Consider the following 15,616-nt stretch of genomic DNA (forward strand, 5'->3'; position numbering starts at 1 on the left):
AGAGATGAACGATAAAAAGAACAGTCAACTATGATTTCACAAAGAGAGAAAGGGGTTAAAAAAAAAAGGACAAAAGGTCAGAGTCTGTTGGATATAGCAAATAGGAGACTAAGAATTAATTAAGGGAAGTGGACTTGGCCCAATGGATAGGGCATCCGTGTACCACATGGGAGGTCTGTGGTTCAAACCCAGGGCCTCCTTGACCTGTGTGGAACTGGCCCACACGCAGTGCTGATGCGTGCAAGGAGTGCCCTGCCACACAGGGGTGCCCCCCACGTAGAGGAGCCCCATGCACAAGGAGTGCGCCCCATAAGGAGAGCTGCCCAGCATGAAACAAAGTTCAGCCTGCCCAAGAATGGCATCACACTCATGGAGAGCTGACACAACAAGATGATGCAACAAAAAGAAACACAGATTCCCATGCCGTTGACAACAGAAGCGGACAAAGAAGAACACACAGCAAATGGACACAGAGAACAGACAACTGGGTGGGGGGAAGAAAAGAGAAATAAATAAAAATAAATCTTAAAAAAAAAAAGAATTAATTAAGACAGAGAGGTGTTAAAGGTGTGATAGGGCAAAAACCAGACCAGCATCCTATTGGAAGTCTGTTTGGGTTTTCTCCTCTGGCAAGGGATCCCAGGCAGGGAGAGGTGGAGAATGCAAAACTTATCTCCTCTTAATCCGAAGGGCCCCATGGGGCTGAGAACCCAAGGCGTGTCCTGAAGATCAAGACACATTCCAAGGTCAAGCCAGAAAAACATTTATAAACGTTATCAGTCATAGGGTCTGGAGAGGGAGGTGGGGTTCTCTAGACCAGGGAAGGGACAAAAGAATAGGTCTGAGGTGGGGGAGCCTAGGCCAGAGAAGCCACAAGGAGAGAACACCCCAAATACATCCCCTTTTAACATCGTAATTCCTGTGTGGCTAGACTGTGAGACCTTCAAGGTTCAGGGCCACATTCATCTTGGTGTCTCCAGCACCTAGTAAGTGCCTGGCATCGTAATAGGTTCTAATCAACATCTATTGAACAAATGAATGCAAGTAAGCCAATCCTCTCCCTAGTACATGGTAGACACTCCATAAATGTTCTCAGAGGGAGAAAACTGGGATGAGAAGGTGCCAGGGAATCCTTCTTGTCTTGGATACCTGCTTGTAAGGCTCTAAGCATATTGCCTGGCATAGAGGAATTGCTCAACAAATGATCACTGTGGTCATTATTTTTAGGTGGGGAGTAAAGTTCTGTTTAAGAATGAGGAAAGACATGATAATAATAACTGCTAGCTTGTGTTGATTTCATTTAATCCAATGATACAGGTTTTACTAGACTCATTTTAGAGATGAAAAACCTTAGAGATGTAATTTGTTCAAAGTCACCCAGTTCAGAAATGGCAGGGCTAGGTAGGGTTAAACCTAAACTTACCTGGCTCCAGAGTCCAGACTCTGGCAGTTTGGGAGTTGGGAGCATAAGGAGGCTCAAAAGGGGAGTTTAAGGATGGTGGTTCCAGGGTTGAAATTCCCTTCTGATTTCTATTCATTTACACATATCTTGATACCTTCTTCTCCTTTCAATGCCCATTACTTGTCTTCTTACCAAACTCTTTGTCCTTTCTCCAGGTTCATTTCTAGACCACCTTTCTGCTTCCTGTCTCATTCAATCATATCTAATCTGATTTATTGAAGGAAGCAGAAGCTGAAATGGGGTCAAAAGAGGGCTTTTGATTTGTTGGTTTGTTTTTCATTTTAAGAAGGGACATTCTAGAGTAAATTTGTAAACATGGGAATAATCCTGTAGACAGGAAGAAATTGACAATGCAAAAGAGACAAAATATCTGCAAGTTAAGTCCCTGAGAAAGAGAAAGGAGATGGAAGCCTAAGCACAAGTTGTTGGTGATGATGGGGTTGACTTCTGATCTCAGCTGGGACATGGTAACTTTTCTCCAGAGTAGCAGGAAGCAAGACAGAAGTACAGGAATGCAGAAGCAGGAAAGTTGGGATGCTTAAAATCAGGATTTTAGAAATTTTGCAGCAATTGATGATAGCATGGTATAAGGCTTTTTTTTTTCTTCAAACTGTAGGTTACTACCGGATAGTAGATCATGAAGTCATTTAGAAGCTTGCAACCAGGAAGCGGATGTAACTCAACTGATAGAGCATCCACCTACTATATGGGAGGCTGAGGGTTCAAACCCAGGGCCTCCTGACCCGTGTGATGAGCTGGCCCATGCACAGTGCTGATGCATACAAGGAGTGCCCTGCCATGCAGGGGTGTCCCCCCGCGTAGGGGAACCCCACATGCAAGGAGTACGCCCCTCAAGGAGAGCCACCCGGTGTGAAAAAAGCGCAGCCTGCCCAGGAATGGTGCACACACACAGAGAACTGATGCAGCAAGATGATGCAATAAAAAAGAGACACAGATTCCTGGTGCCGCTGACAAGAATACAAGTGGACACAGAATACAGTGAATGGACACAGAGAGCAGACAGCTCGGGGGGGGAGGGGAGAAAAGGCAATAAAAAATAAATCTTTTTTTAAAAAAAAGATTGCAACCAACATTTCTTTTAAAAATGGAATACAGTAGAATTGAAACTATGAATTAATTGCACATAGTAAGGGTAAATACTGTGAAAACAACTGCGAAACTCTTGTTTCAGTTATAGGTACATCTATGTGTGTCCTGGGTCACAGTGTAAAAGTTATTTCTTATTGAAGATAGAGCAAAAAAAATGTTGAAAAAGCCACATGCCTAGGATGTGACCATGGGAGAAGTGACTGATCCCTAGAACTTTCTCTTTCAGAGTTTTCCATGATGTTTATAAATTGGCCTTGCTTTGTGGCAGATAGGCACCCCAAGGGACAGGATTTTGGTCATCTACGCCAGAGCTTCCTAAGCAGTGGCAACAGCACATGGGTTAAACATGGGTCAAAAACTTAATATCCTTATTTTCAGGGCTACTCTTTTTTTCCTGGTTTTTGTTCCCCTTGTTGTCTCAATATGACTGCCAGTAGCTTCCAGAGCCTGCACTCCTCCTCTTTCTTGGTTATCAAAAAATCAAGAGTCTGCGTGCCAGCGTTCCAGCAAAAACCCTGAAATTCACTCTGGCTGGATTGACCACTTGGAAATCAGTCATTCTTTCCAGTGGGTAGAGTGCACTGATTGACTCAGCTCTGCTTTACCTTGATGGAGTCAGCTTTCTGGAAATACATAGGTCCTGGAAAGGAAGTCCGGGGTTGTTGGAAAGTTGGAGATGGAAAAATGAGGTAATCAATTAATGCCCATTACATATTGCCTTTCAGGGGCCAAAATAAGTTGAAAGTTTCAATAGTATTTGAGTTAGTCATTTGCCTGTTTGCCCTCCACTCCATTCCAGCCTTTCCATGCTCTGCTTTGTACTGAAGGTGGCTTGTCCTTGTTTGAGTGTTTTGTGGACCCCAGAAAATCCTGCTGTTAAAGTGAACCCATTCCTGTGCCTGTAAACCCAGTGTGGATGGGGTCTTTTGATTTGATTCAGTTAAGGGACCTTTGATTAGATAACTTTTATTCTATCTCTTTGGTTAAGGGCCTTTGATTAGATTGTGGGACCCAGGGTGGATCTTAATCCTTTTACTGGAGTCCTATATAAACAGAGGAGAGGGCAGAGAAAGAAAGCTGCCATTTTACCCTGTCATGTGAGAGAGGACTCCTGGATTGCCTGCAGGTACAGAAAGACAGAAACCCCAAGAGGATGAGAGAGAATCCAGAGGCTAGAATCAGCAGAGCAGCTGAAATTGAAGCAATGAGAAGAGGTGTGAGACAGCTGTATGCCTGATTGCCCACAGCTGAGCTCAGGGAGAAGCTAAGCCTGCAGTAAACGGCAGAGACTGGTTGCCATTTTGCCTTGCCACGTGCAAGAATACAGGATCACTAGCAGCAGACCTTTGGTGAAACAGCATGTCTGATGATGTCTTTTTTTGGACATTTTCACAGCCTCAGAACTGTAAGCTTTAACCTAGTAAATCCTTATTGTAAAAGCCAATCCATTTCTGGTCATTTGCATTTGCAGCCCTTAGCAAACCAAAACAGGGCTGGATCCTGAAAACTACATTTCTCAGCTGGCTTCCTATCAGATTGACCACCAGGAAGTACAGGTGGGAAATTGGATGGCTGGAGATTGGATGTTTTGAGGATAGGCAAAGCCATTGTACTTTTCTCTGCATCTAGTGGAAACTCTGACAGCAGCTGGTGGTTATGGGCTTGGACATCTCTGGCATTTCCAGTACTGGTGGTGGTGGGCTACTGCCACAGGCTCCAGCAGCAGGAGTACCTGCAATAGCAGCAGCAGGGGCTGCAGGCAGTCGTGACCATTGATAGTTCTGCCAGCAGCATCATTTCAAAACAATACTCTGGTAGTGTCAGCAGTAAGTGTACTTCTGGGTTTAGTAACACCCTTCTGATTTGTCCAAGGGGTAGCCCAGGGGCGGTAGAAACTTCTTGCAGTTACAACTCTCTGGCATACTTCACCTCACACTTTTTGCTCCTTCAGGCCTTCTAATACATTTAACCCGTTATTGGAAATAAATTCTTCGTTGACAGTGTGGTGCTGTCAGAAGGACAAACATAGATCAATGGGATTGAAGTGAGAGTTCAGAAATAAACCCACACATCTATGGCTAATTGAATTTTGACAAGGGAGCCAAAATATTTATGGGGAAAAATAGTCTCTTCAACAAATGGTACTGGAAAAACTAGATATCCACATGTAAAAGAATGAAATTGGACCCCTACCTTAAACCATAGACAAAAATAAACTACGAAATGGATAAAAAATCTGAATATAAGAACTAATACAGGGGAAGCGAACTTGGCCCAATGGATAGGGCGTCCGCCTACCACATAGGAGGTCCGCGGTTCAAACCCCGGGCCTCCTTGACCCGTGTGGAGCTGGCCCATGCACAGTGCTGATGTATGCGAGGAGTGCTGTGCCATGCAGGGGTGTCCCCTGTGTAGGGGAGCCCCACGTGCAAGGAGTGCACCCCGTAAGGAGAGCCGCCCAGCGCAAAAGAAAGTGCAGCCTGCCCAAGAATGGGACCACATACACGGAGAGCTGACACAGCAAGATGACACAACAAAAAGAAACACAGATTCCCGGTGCTGCTGATAAGGATAGAAGTGGTCACAGAAGAATACACAGCAAATGGACACAGAGAGCAGACAACTTGGGGAGGGGGGAAGGGGAGAGAAATAAAAAAAAAAAAATCTTAAAAAAAAAAAAGAACTAATACAGGGAACTGGATGTGGCTCAAGCAATTGGGCTCCTGTCTACCATATGGGAGGTCCAGGGTTCGATGCCCGGGGCCTCCTGGTGAAGTTAAGCTGGCCCATGTAGTCAGCTGGCCTATGTGGAGTGCTAGTTTTGCCAGGAGTACTACCCCGCACAAGAGTACTGCCGCGTGCAGGAGTGCTGCCCCACACAGGAGTACTGGCGCATGTGGAGAGCGGCTGCAGCAAGATGACGCAACAAAGAGAGACACAAAGGAGAGATAATAAGAGACTTAGCAGACCAGGGAGCTGAGGTGGTGCAAGAGAACAATCACCTCTCTCCCAGAGACAGGAGATGTAGTGGATAATGATGATAGCAGCACAACATTGTGAATATAATTAACCACTGGATTATATTTTGAAAATGGTTAAAATAGGAACTATTATGTGTTATATATGTTACCACAATATTTTTAAAAATTTCTGTTTAAAATTCTGAGTACATTTTCTACTTTGTTGTCTTCACTCTGACTGGCATAGCATTGTCCTGGTCACTTGATAGGCTGAGTGCAATTACTAATTTCCCAGCTGTGCTATTTAGAGTTGGTGGGTTGGGTTATGTCTCAAGAGCTGTGTATTACTCTGATTTATTGAACTTACCCCACTCAGCTAACATGGAGTTGAAGAAGGTCAACCACCACAACATGGAGCCTAGAATGCCGACAACTGAAAGCAGGAGGATTGCATCCAGTATCCACGTGGAATCTAAGCCCCCACTTGACATAGATGTGCAATGGACACAACCAATCCAAAGTCCACAGAGAAAATGTGGCATGGGTGTGGGAAGGGTGGCCATGGTGGCTGCTGGGTGCGGGGAATGGGAGGAAGAGATGAGATGGGGAGGCGTTTTCGGGACTTGGAGTTGTCCTGGGTGGTGCTTCACGGACAACTACGGGACATTGTAGATCCCCCCAGGGCCCACTGGATGGAACGTGGGAGAGTGTGGGCTATGATGTGGACCATTGACTATGGGGTGCAGTGATGCCCAGAGATGTACTTGCCTTGCCAGGTGCAATGGATGTGTCATGATGATGGGAGAGAGTGTTGCTGTGGGGGGAGTAGAGGGTGGGGGCGGTGGGGTTGAATGGGACCTCATATTTTTTGAATGTAATATATTTTTTTAAAATGAATAAAAAATTTAAAAAAAAAAAAAAAGAGCTGTGTGTTAGTCAGCCAAAGGGGTGCTGATGCAAAATACCAGAAATTGGTTGGTTTTCATAAAGGGTGTTTATTTGGAGTAGGAGGTTACAGATACCAGGCCATAAAGCGTAAGTTACTTCCCTCACCAAAGTCTATTTTCACGTGTTGGAGCAAGATGGCTACCATTGTCTGCGAGGGTTCAGCTTCCTGGGTTCCTCCAGGCTCAGCTCTTCTCTTCTCCACAAGGTCAGCTATAGACTACCAGGCAAATGGCTCTGTCTCTCTCCCGAGGGCTCCACCTTAAGACCAGCATCAAACTCCAAATCAAAACTCCAACATTAAGAACCCTCAACTCTGTACTTTGCCATGCCTTTTATCTATGAGTCCAAATCTCACCAAGGTGGGGACTCAACGACTTAATGACATGGCCCAATCAGAGCCCCAATCATAACTCATCACACCCAGGTACAGACCAGATCACAAACATAATGCAATATCTATTTTTGGAATTCATAACCATATCAAACTGCTATACTCCACCCTCTGAATTCCAAAAAGACATTACAATATTCAAAAAAATCCCTTAAATCAGTAACAATGCAAGTACTAAATCATATCACAATTTAAAGAAATACAGTTTGTCTTGGGGCAAAGTCCTGTCTGCTATAGATCTCTGAAACTTACAAAACAATTTATCTGTTTCTAATACACAAATGGACAGACAAAGGATAAACATTTTCATGACAATAAGGAGAAATTGGGAAGGAAATATGAGTCACTGATCCTCTACAGTTCAGTAGACCTGCAGGGCTTCCTCTATTCAATTTCAAAGTCTGAGAGTCATTCTTAAGATGATGGTTCCTTCTTCTTGGTGTCTTATTGGAACCCACCATAACCACATGCTTGCCCAATGGCCATTTTCTTTTTTCCACCCTCATCAAGCATCTGGGTGTCAACCAAGCTCCAGACCTCTCCCTCCAAGAGTGTTGGGGTGATTGCCACACTTTACCCAATCTTTGGGTTAGAGTCTTAACCCCTTTAGTACAGTGATGTGAAGACAACATTCCCCCTAACATTTGGCAAACAAGCTCAACCCTCTCAGAACAATGAGTTGACCACCTGGCCTTCCCTAACCTTTGAGGGACAGGTCCATCCCTCTCAGACCTGTGGGGTGCTGACTTTAACTGCCCTAATCCTTGGGGAATGTGTTCCACCCTCTCTGTACCCTGAGGCAGCAAAACTCTCCCAGATTATTGAATAGGAACATCCACCCTCTTCAACTGCTGGTGCAAATTCACCCTCTCTGTCCACATGGGTGGATTTCCTCTCTTGGCCCAAGGTAATGTCTTAATTCCAGATCTCAGCTTCCATGTTTTACCTCTTAAAGCTGTTTTTCCTCTGATTACTCCTTTCCATGTCTCTTTTAGTCCAGGCTGACAGTCGTTTTGTTTATACAGCTCTCTCAAAAACCTTGTTGGTTTAGCATGCAAGAAGCAGGGGTCCAAACCATCAGACAGTAAGACTTTCCACATGTCTTTCCAAGATAACTGCATCTTCAATCCTGATTTACTAGTTTGGTTAAGTCCTCCAGTGGGGCACTTTCTTCTAGGAGCTTGATTTCCAGAGGCTTGGAATTTCCAGAATCAGTTTCTGTTTTCTTTGTGCCTGACAGGTCAGTCCTCAGTATGTCTTTCATCTAGTATTTTGCTATAAGCTGCAAGGAGAAGCCAAGCCACAGTCTCTGGGTTTACTTAGGAAATTTCTTCAGCTAAATGCCCAGGCTTGCCATTTTCAGAATCTGCCTTCTATAAAACACCAGGAATTACTCTTGCTAAGTTCTCTGTAACTTTAAAACATGGATCACCTTTCCTCCAGTTTCCAATAATAGTTTCATCATTTACTTCTAAGGCATCGTAAAAAGTCCCTTTAGTATCCATATTGTTATCAACAGTCTCTACAAAGAGCTCTAGGCCTTTTTCATCAAGTATTTCACCATTTTTCCAAAAAATACCCCTTACCCATTTATAAAACCATTCCAGCATCTTGGTAATTGCAAAAGCACAACTCCACTCCTGGTACCAAATTCTGTATTAGTCAGCCAAAGGGGTGCTGATACAAAATACAGAAATTGTTTGGTTTTCATAAAGGGTATTTATTTGGGGTAGGAGCTTACAGATACCAGGCCATAAAGCATAGGTCACTTCCCTCACCAAAGTCTATTTTCAGGTGTTGGAGCAAGATGGTTACCAATGTCTGTGAGGGTTCAGGTTTCCTGGGTTCCTCCAGGCTCAGCTCCTCTCTTTTCTCCACAAGGTCCACTGTAGACTATGAGGTTCTCTAGGCTTCGCCCGTCTCCACAAGGTCAGCTGCAGACTATCAGGTGAATGGCTCTGTCTCTTTCCCCAGGGTTCCAGTTTAAAACAAGCATCAAACTCCAACATCAAAACTCCAACATTAAGAATGCTTAACTCTGTCCTTTGTCATGCCTTTTATCTGTGAGTCCCTACTCAACAAGGCGTGGGGACTCAATACCCTAATGATGTGCTAGTCAAAGTCCCAATCATAACTCAATCACACCCAGGTACAGACCAGATTTCAAACATCATCCAATATCTATTTTTGGAATTCATAACCATATCAAACTGCTACAAGCTGCAAACTAAGCTCTCGTCTGTGGCATTGGGAAAAGAGTAAGGGTAGGCCCTAGAGCAACTAGAGGAAAAGCTGCCTATTGCCTTTTGCTTCCACATCTATCCCTAATCATTAGAACTACTTTATGGAGAGCTTACTACATTCCTCCCAAAACAACTTGACTCCAGGTTGTGGCTGTAAGGGATGGACTCCACAATGGCCAGGTGCGAGCACAGCAATGAGCATGCATGGTTGGCAAGGGGACCCAAAACAGAGGGGCCAGGAAAGCGGCCCCTTGCTGCAGAGTGGAGTTTAGAAAGGGAGGAAGGGCAGAGATTATTACTTTCTCTTCCTCTTCTGTCAAGGTACTGATGGAGGGTTAGACCAGTGGTTCTCAACCTTTTCTGTCTTCTCTCCCACAAAGTGTTCTGTAATAATAATAAAACAAAAACAAAAAAACTGAGAGTTCCAAGGGTATATATCCTTATCAGTACCCAAAGAACTGTTAAAAAACCCTTACATCCAACTTAGCTTACTTCTGTGGTCTCCTGGTGCTACCCAATCCCCAATAGGTTAGCTAAGCCTCTGTAGGGATTGGAGGGGTATGCTTGTGAATGATCCTTGAAGACCTCAAAGGCACATGGTGCCAAGAAAACCAATTCTCTTAGAGGTTCTTGACCAGTTGTGTGCTGCAAGGCAGTACCAGACAAGTCCTGAGAAGAGGACTACAAGCTTAAGTGTGGTCTATAATGGGAAGTCTTTTAAATCTAACTTAGCCATTAACTTGCTCTGTAATCTTGGGCAAGTAACTGACCGGGTCTCAATATTTCCATTAGGGAAACGGACTTTGGCCCAGTGGTTAGGGCGTCCGTCTACCATATGGGAGGTCCGCGGTTCAAACCCCGGGCCTCCTTGACCCGTGTGGAGCTGGCCATGCGCAGCGCTGATGCGCGCAAGGAGTGCCGTGCCACGCAAGGGTGTCCCCCGCGTGGGGGAGCCCCACGCACAAGGAGTGCGCCCATGATGAAAGCCGCCCAGCGTGAAAAGAAAAAGCAGCCTGCCCAGGAATGGCGCCACCCAAACTTCCTGTGCCGCTGATGACAACAGAAGCGGACAAAGAAACAAGATGCAGCAAATAGACACCAAGAACAGACAACCAGGGGAGGGGGGGAAATTAAATAAATAAATAAATCTTTAAAAAAAAAAAATATTTCCATTAGTTTGAAAAAGAGAAGAGGGATACATTCTTTAAAATTTCCTCTAAAATAAATTGTTTTAAGGAGGTGGAAGGGATGGGAGAAATGATAGGTACTATTTTCTACCTACCCCTCTCTCTCCTATCCTCCCTGGGTTTCTGTGAGTACCAAATTAGATAATAAGCATGAAAGTGCTTTTGAAAGTACAAAGCACTATACAAAAGCAAGGAAGTATTATTATCAACATGGTTATTAGCTTAGAAGGATGAAGGCAGGACACAGAATGAGAGCCAAACAGCTGGGAGCAGGAAATCTTATTATCTTTGTTCAAATTCTTCCTAGAGTGGCACTTTCTTTGGTGCAGACCTAGTGCTAGAATCCTCTGAAATGTTGAAATCGGTCCAGAAAGTCTAAAGGGGGCAGATAGGACATTCAGCAGCTGAGAGACACCCGAGAAATACCAGCCCTGGTTCCTCAGTTCCTTTGTTCGATTGCAACAAAGGTTGCAATTGAAGGGGGAGGCTGATTGTATCAGCAGGTCTCAGGTTCAAAGGCAGGTGTGTATTGAGTTCTCTAAGAGCTCTTTAACCAGCTACTAAGCTATTTTGGGAGCCAGGATGTCAGAAACGCTCTGGACCTAATACTGAACTCACTTGTCAACAATCTAAAAACCATTCCCACTACACACTGTTCTAAAAGAACATTGATCTACAGAGGACCTTAGAGGTTTTATGGTCAAACTGAGACCCAGAGAACTTGCTAAGATAACACAGTAGAGTCAGGCAAGTGGGCCGCAAAGAACAGAAATCCTCTCAATGTAGCTCAAGTACAAAGGAGTTTCATGTAAGGACACACATGAAATGGAACTGAAATGTCAGCAAGAACGAGGCAGTCTAGGACCCACTGCTCTATTCTTACCCCTTCTCCTTACCCCTTCCCTGTCTCTGGGCAGAATTACTCCTTTCTCCCCTCCCTACCAACAGAGTTTTGCTTACTCATGTTCTCTGCCCCCTCTTATCTTGGCTTGTACATGATTGGTCAAGGCCTGCTTGTCTCTGACCACCCTATTTCAACTCCCTCTTCTAGCTGATAATTTCTTTCTGTTCCTTTGATCACAAGAGGCTCTAATTGATCAATCTCCACTAGGCAATTGCTGAGAGGTCACCAGCTAACATATGAATATGGCTTCCTTGGGTGAGGTGCTGACCCAATCTGCTCAAGCTTAGAGGCTAGAGGGGCCAAGAGGTCTAAAGCATAGCCCCAGCAGGGTTTGTGGGCTGGGCGGCTTTTCTTAGAAATGGACGTGAGTTGGGCAGGCGTACACCATCACTGAAACAATATAATTGGAGCCCAAGGATCCAGGTGTCCTGCCCAGGATTCTTACCATGGAATCTGCCATTTCTTTCATTTATTTGTGCAGCAGACATGGCTGCTAAATGTAAATTCCTCCTCCTCTCCCCTGCCCAGAGGAACTTATGATATAGAGAAGCAAAGGCAGGAAAATAATTAGAAGACACAAGGGCTTTAACAGTATAATCAAAGGAATAACAATGGCTTTCACTTTTTGAGTACCATGTACTCAGTTCACTGCAGATCACCTTAGATACATTTTCTTATTTAACCTTCACAACTCCCCTAGGAAATAGGTACCACGTTTTACACCTGTGGAAAGAGGCTCAGAGAGGGTTTCACAGATAATAAATGGCAGAGCAGGCCTCTGATGCCAAAGCCTGCTCTGCTCACCACTATGACAGCCAGCCTTTGCTGTGCTGTTAGAGCACAGAGGACCATCTTGGTCCAGGGAGGAGTGCAGGGAGGACCAGAGAGAGGACTAGAAGTGCAAGAAGGAGGGGCTATCTGAGCTGAGCCTTGGACCATGAGCAAGCTTTACCAGGCAAATGGGGATGGGGGCGAGGGTCACTGTAAACAGAGGGTGCCACATGTGTGAACAGCATGATGTGAGCACTAGAAGGGGTGGAGTGGGGGTACGAGCAACGAGCAGAGGTGGGAACATAAGACAGGGCCCTGAGAGTGAGTGCCTCCCTAACTTTTGCACCCTAGACTTCTCACTTGCCTCACCCTAGTCCCAGCCTGGGCCTATCCCTGGCACGGAGTGAGGCTAGAGGAGCACTGAGGGGGAAGATTCAGGAGAAGGCACACTCAACAGAATCTAAGAAATGCAAATACTATTACCCGGGTCTTTGTTTCCAAACAAAGGATATGTGTGCAGGTTCTGGGGGTTGGGGGCCCATAGGGAAGAGCACTGAATATGTGTGATGACCGTGGGGTGGGGGCTAAGGGGCAAGAGAGATACATGGATTTGGGGAAGCCTGGGGTCCATGGGTAGAGTCCAAAGAGAAAAATTCAAGAGGGAGAGATGACACCTTAAAAATAACACTACACATGTAATATGGGGGTATTTTGGGGGCTTGGAATTGTCCTGAATGACAATGCAACAACAGATACAGACCATTATATATCCTGCATAACCTACAGAATTGGGTAGGAGAGAGTGTAAGCTACAATGTGAACTAAAATCCATGCTTAGGAGCAATGCTCCAAATGTGTTCATCAATTGCAATGAATGTACCACACTAATGAAAGAAGTTGTTAGTGTGTGTGTATTAGTCAGCCAAAGGGGTGCTTGTAGCTGAGCGTGAGGGTTTCGTCCTCGCTCAGGCCCAAGAGTCAGGGGGGCTTGCTCCTGCCGATCAGCCGGCAGGGGGTGCCCCAAGAGGGAGCACCGGTTCTCCAGGCGTGGGGGACGCGCGGTTGGGGAAAAACCACGGAGACCGCTTGAGCGCAAGAACAGGTCTGCTTTATTGCGGAAGTACACTTGGTTATATAGGCAGGGAAGGGGGTGGAGTATGAAGGGGAGAGCAGGGCGGAGGGGTGGCTGCGGATTGGCTAAAACTGGGGGGGCAGACCTCTGGTAATACGCCCTAAGCAGTTACTGGGGAAGAGGGCAGATTGTAGGTTGGTAATATGGACGGGACTGGCGGGAAGGGTGGCGGGGGCTGGAAGGGGAGGAGGGGCGGAGAAAGGCGGCAACAGGTGCTGATGCAAAATACCAGAAACTGGTTGGTTTTTATAGAGGGTATTTGTGGGTAAGAGCTTACAGATACCAGGCCATAAAGCATAAGTTACTTCTCTCACCCAAGTCTATTTGGAGCAAGATGGCTGCCGATGTCTGTGAGGGTTCAGGCTTCCTGGGTTCCTATGTTCCTGGGGCTTGCTTTTCTCTAGGTTCAAGGTTCCTTTCTTTCTGGGGCTGGCTACTCTTTCCTCTGTGCGCTTACTTCCCAGGACTCCAGTTTAAGTCTTCAGAATCAAACTCCAACATCAAAACTCCAACATCAGAAAAACCCCCAACTCTGTTCTTTGTCATGCCTTTTATCAACGCCCTAATCATAACTCAATCATGCCCAGGTACAGATCAGATTATAAGTATAATCTGTCTATTTTTGGAATTCATAACCATTTCAAACTGCTACAGTAGGGAAGGGTGGGAGGTGTGGGGAGTAGGACATCTGAGAATTCCTTATTTTTTTTGTATAACATTTTGTGTAATTAAGCATCTTTTAAGAAAAATAAAAAATATATATCAAAAAAATAATACCACACAATCCTACTTCTAGGTATATACCCAAAGACCTGAAAGTGGGGACTTGAAAAGATATTTGTACACCAATATTCATAGCATTATTCACAATTTCCAAAAGATGGAAGCAACCTAAGTGTCCATCAACCAATGAATGGATAAATAAATGCGGTACATACACTCAAAGGAATATTATTCAGCCATGAAAAGGAATGAAGTTCTGATATGTGCAACAACATAGATGAACCTTAAAGACATCATATTGAGTGAAATAAGCCAGATACAAAAGGAAAGATATTGTATGATCTCCCTGATAGGAAATCATCAGAATAAGCAAACTCCTACAGTCAGAATCTAGAATACAGGTTAACAGGGGATGGGGTGGGGATAGGGAGTAGGAAATTAAGGCTTAAAATATACACTTTCTACTTGGGAAACTGGAGGAGTTTTGGTAATAGGTATTGGTCGTGGTAGCAAAACATTTTGAATGTAATTAATAGCACTGAGTTTTACATTTGAATGTAGTTAAAAGGGGAAATGTTTGGTTGTATATATGTTACTAGAATAAAAAATGTTTTAAAATAACCATTGGACTGCACAACACAGTGAACCCTAATGTAAGCCATGAACTATCGTTAATAGTATAATTACAAAAATGTTCTTTTACCAACTGTAACAAATATACCACCCTAATGCAAAGTGTTAATAATAGGATGGTATTATATATGGTAACTCTGTATTTTATGCATGATTTTTCTGCAAACCTACGACTTCTCTAATAAAAATTTTTAAGAGAAGTTGTGTTTACAAAACAATCATTCATACCATACAAGATTCCCATACATCACCTCACCACCACCACCTTCCATTTGTTGTAGAACATTTGCTACAAATGAAGAAAAAACCACCACCACCATCAACAAAACTCCCCACCTTGGGGTTCCTCACGTGGCTATCCTCTCCCTGACTTTCAGGTCTTGTCTTAGATGTCACTTCCTCTCAGAAGCATTCCTTGGTCCTCCAAGCCTGCCTTAGGACACTTGGGATACCATTTAGTATTTGCCTGTTGCCTTGTCTGTCTCCCCCACTAGGCTGTGAATTCCCTGAGGGCAGGGTCTGGGTCTTGATCACCCTTCTATTCACTGCCTGGCACAGCATTTGGCTCTTAGTAGCTGCCCAGTAAAAGACAGTTAGATGAAAGAACAACAAATAGCCACCAAGGTACCTCTGCTAAGTCTCTCAGGTCACATGATTTTTCTGTCTCTGGAGTCCTACAGACCTCAATACTTGGAATAGAATACATCGTAGAGTCTGTAGAAATCTAAAAAATTACCTAGTTTATTTCATGTAGGGTGTGAGGGAGGTCCAATTACCTCCAACATTTTCCAATTTTCTCTCCATCTCCAGGTCTGATTTCTCCTCTGAAATCCAGACTAACTGACTAGGTGCCTGCACAGTCCCTCATCTGGGGTGCCCCACAGTACCTCCAAATGAGCATGAACATGGTCAGAACTGGACTCAGCATCTTCCCCAGGCCTGGTCCTCCAGGCTTTCAGCCACCCTGCTGCTCGGGCCGAAAAGTTGGGAGGCCCCTTGGTTACCCCCCCATAGCCTCCCACCACCAAATCAAATCCAGCAGTTTCTACAACTTAAACTACAAAATCTCTCCAATTCCTCTTTGTCCTCCTAGTCCAAATGCCCCCACAGCTCTCAATGGACCCCGTAAGTCTCCTCATTAGTTTCTGTGTC

This window comes from Dasypus novemcinctus, chromosome 9 (genome assembly GCF_030445035.2).
Source record: "Dasypus novemcinctus isolate mDasNov1 chromosome 9, mDasNov1.1.hap2, whole genome shotgun sequence".
In the NCBI taxonomy this organism is placed as follows: Eukaryota; Metazoa; Chordata; class Mammalia; order Cingulata; family Dasypodidae; genus Dasypus; species Dasypus novemcinctus.